At 42.7% G+C, this 4,027-nt stretch overlaps 1 protein-coding gene and 1 long non-coding RNA gene across 2 annotated transcripts in view; both read right to left on the reverse strand.

The window, feature by feature from the left end:
- arsb (arylsulfatase B) overlaps positions 1–4,027 on the reverse strand; it is a gene marked incomplete at its 5' end in the record, with an annotated part of 51,424 nt that overhangs the window by 16,366 nt on the left and 31,031 nt on the right.
- Positions 1,631–3,077, reverse strand: LOC106515072 (uncharacterized). Its single transcript, XR_001309960.1, has 2 exons — positions 1,778–3,077; positions 1,631–1,701 (listed from the first exon to the last, which is right to left on the reverse strand). It is a non-coding gene; the product is annotated as an uncharacterized LOC106515072 (long non-coding RNA).

The raw sequence follows: 4,027 nt of genomic DNA on the forward strand, positions 1-4,027 counted from the left end.
GTTAAGTGGAACCAGGTAACATAACATGGTTAAGTAAATCCAACATTTCATTTTTTACACTGTGGTCACTTTCCATGTAGCATCAATTATGCTAATGCTAGCTGCCTGTCACGTTCTCTCGACCTGGCCACACCTCCGCTCTCTAACCCCCCTTCCTCCACCRWCKCCCCCTCCCCTACCCACTTTGATGCATTTTTCAAATTTCGCCTTGGGGCGGAGTTATCTTTTCACAGGGGGGGTAAGTTACACTTTAAGCTGTCCCCTTTAAGTAGAGAGTTTGTTTAAACACGTGGAACTTGGCAGGAGGAATTTGACAAATGTGGTGGTAATGTGGTTGACAACAGTAACAGGCACCAGTTGGCAAACTTTCACCAGTTCCACAAAGTAAATCATTTATCTTTGTTTTAATGATGGCCAGGAGTTTCTGTAGCCTTCTGAATCTTTTTTCTGCTCTTATGCAACACTGTCTCTTAGAAGTGAGCACACATATCTGTGATTTCCAGTAAGGAGGAAACCTGGCCTTGGGTCTTCTTAGGTTTATGCCGTGGTTGACCCCTACAATGTGGTCCTGATTAGGCAGATTTGGAAGAGATCTTGGCTTCCTGAGGCTGTCAAAAACAAGTTCTTCCTCACATTCTTTGCATGTACACAAATCACACAAAGCCTGCGATCCTGCTGGCGCTTGTTTAGCAGGGGCTGTTCCACCACAGCGACATGACTGGAGAGTTAAAACATTTCCAATCTCAGCATTTCGAAACCACATGTTAAAAACTCTGACATTCAACTCTACACTGATCATTGTGCAAATGGCGTGGGTATCTTAATTACTCTCACATGCATTAGGTTGTTTTGTTTGATGACGAGCGGTCCCTGAAATAAACAGACTTAGACATTGGTCACTTTTGAATAAGAATGGAGGAGTGGAACATTGTTACGTGAGCAGGTGGGAGGATAAATGGTTTGAGCTTTACAAACACCGGACTGATTTATTTTGTGGTGCTCCATCTCTACTCCTGCAAATTTGGAAAAAAAAAAGATTTGCAAACACCAACTGGCGCACGTTGTGCACATATGTCCATGCAAGAGCAGAGGAAGAGAATGTCTCTGAACAAGACATGCTCATCTGGATCCACTGCAGGATGATCCACAAATGGGCAGGAAGGAGAGGGGATGGGAGGGACTGACAGTGAGCTGACAAACTGCTAGAAGCAGAGCAGGGAAGTTGGTGGGGACAGCTAGGGTCGATATGGGTTTTTGAGCTAAATCCAAAAACTTCTCTCAACGAGCTAGAGGTCGAGAGACCCATTGACACATTCAGTCAAGATTCCTCTGCTCAAACAGAGAGCAAAGAAAAGGGATTTTCAAAGGCTTTTCATTATTTAATGGAGAACTTGGGGGGTGGGGGGCATGAAGACAGACTTGGTGAAAAGGGGAAGAAATGTGAAGAGCAAGGTCTCAAAGACAGGCTGTTTTAATAAGAGGGAAGAAAGAGGAGAGAAATCTCAGCCCTGGAATGCAAGAAGGGAGGCTGGCTGTCACTGTGCTGGTTTATAATAAATATTTCAACAGAAAACGTGATGGCGTTGTTACGGATCTGAGTTTGAGCTCTGATAAAAAACCCGAAAACAGATAAAGGTTTACAAATTTTATTAAAATTGCTGGTGTGGAGCTGGAACAACCCAGGTGCGTGGGTCCGGTTTTCTGGACACAGAAAAAAAACAGGTTAGTGGCTGTAAGACTCTAGGACAAAATACTACTAGTATTTTTAGCCACTAACCTGGTGTCAACTGAGAGCCTCCGTGTGGAAACACCAACTGTGCCAGTTTGGTTCCAGAGAAACACGGATGACGTCACCAACAATCTTTGGGAGCGTTGCGGGTTCGAGAAACGGGTCCGGGGTCCAGGGACAGACGAGGGTCATACACAGAGGGATCAGAGAATACGACAGGTTAAGAGGAGCAAACGTAACTCTTGAATCCGGGAGGCAGGCAGGGGTCGAGAACCAAGAAGTCTGAGGTGTCGTGGTGCCGAGCAAGGGAGAGAAGAGGGGCAGGAGTCCGAGAAACAGAAACAGGGTCATTACCAGAAGAGCAGATGGCAGAAGGTATCCGACACGGGCTGAGGCAAGAGGTGGTAATCCAAGGGACGAGAAGGGGGTCGAGGAGCCGAGATCAGAACAGGACATGGGACAAGAATGCTGGTGAGCCATAGACTGGCTGATGATAAACTGGCAGAGTGCTGAGGGAAACTGCTGGCTTAAATACAGAGGGACACAGGTGAGTTGCATGAGCTGATTACCTGAGGATCTGTGAAGGGAGAGGGAGCAGGGCTGTGACAAGGCTGAGGAAAAGAGCTGCTAAAAACACATGACATGAGATAAAAACAAAAACAAAACTAAAACTAGACCTAAAACTATAACAGGCGTAAGCCTGAAAAGCAGCAGTGTTGGTTTTCACTGGCTCCTCTTACCATCTGCATCATTCAGATCAGGAATGTTTAAACTTTAGACACATGAAAAAGTATATTTCAACATCATTTCTGAAAAAGTTGTGAAAAACAAACAACAGATTGCAATATTTTATACATCTCATAAACCCATACATTTTATTTACAATGGAACAAAGTAAACATCAAATGCTTGAACTAAGAAATTGTATCTTTTTCTTTAAAAAACGGTAACAGAATAAAAAGGTTCTGAATTTGCAACAAAAGGTTGTAAAAGTAAGTGGTTCTAATAAAAAACAGCTGTATTTTTCAATAAAATAGGTTAATTGCCAACAGTTCGATAAGATGATAGAAAAAAAAATATTTTAAAACGGCTGAATCTGTCAGAAGTTAAGATGGGCAGAGACTGACCAGTCTGAGAAAAAGTGTTTCTAAAAACACAGGAACAATTGTAGAACAATCCTTGATGGAAAAGGGGCAACAAACCCTGGGCCATGTTTAACACTGAGAGGTATCCTTGTTTATTTCAACAACAGTCTGGAAACATCTAGTGATGAGACAAGTGGTTGAACCTTTTAGAGGAGAATGTTGTCCCATTCTTTTCTGATACTTGAGCTGTTCAAAGGTCCTGGGATGTAAGAATTTTCGCTGCAGGATGCAACAAATGTTTGTTTGTTTTTTAAATCACAACTTTTTCAATTCAACTTTGTCACTGTTAAAAAACAAATGAGATGGTAGAATTTGTTTGGTTTTTGTACTCTTTGAACCTGGGAAATATACAATTTTTTATGACTATATAGCCCAATAACTGAAAAGGGGTGTTTGATCTTTTTCCTCTTCACTGTAGACAGGAATTAGGTTAAATGGTAGCACTAAACTGTCCCTAGATGTGAGTGAGAGTGTGAATGGCTGACACCCTGGAGACCTGTCCAGGGTGTCCCCCAGCTCTCACACAGCTGGAGCTAAGCACCAGGGGCCTCATATACAAAGACTTGCGTGGATTTCTTACTGAAACGTGGCGTACGGTCAAATCCAGAAAACGGCGTACACACAAAAAAATATCTAGATGTATCGAACCGTGCGTACGCCAAAATCCACACACATTGCTTTTGTACATCACAATTAACGTGGAACTGAGTGGAGGTGAGACACCTCCCCCGACACGCCTTCATTAACATATGTTAAACAGATGCAAATTACTTCCTGCATGTGTGAAGGACACGTTTGAGTGATCCCTGCGCGATCAGAAATTATTTCTAGATTCAGAAAAATAATGAATTTAATATAATGTGAGTGAGAAAAAAATCCTAAGTAAGAATAGGAATAATACATGGTTATCACGCAAAGAACGAGTGACTGTGCGCACGTTGCTGTGTTGCGCAACCGGCGCATCCATTCATTCTGAGTTTGAAAGTATTAACTTTGTGCACGAGTTTATTACCATAATTACTGTAAACATGGAGGAACTTAAATGTTTGGTAGAACATACACTCACCGGCCACTTTATTAGGTACACCACGCTAGTAACGGGTTGGACCCCCTTTTGCCTTCAGAACTGCCTCAATTCTTCGTGGCATAGATT

The sequence above is a fragment of the Austrofundulus limnaeus genome, unplaced genomic scaffold, assembly GCF_001266775.1.
Source record: "Austrofundulus limnaeus strain Quisiro unplaced genomic scaffold, Austrofundulus_limnaeus-1.0 Scaffold26, whole genome shotgun sequence".
NCBI classification, from domain to species: Eukaryota; Metazoa; Chordata; class Actinopteri; order Cyprinodontiformes; family Rivulidae; genus Austrofundulus; species Austrofundulus limnaeus.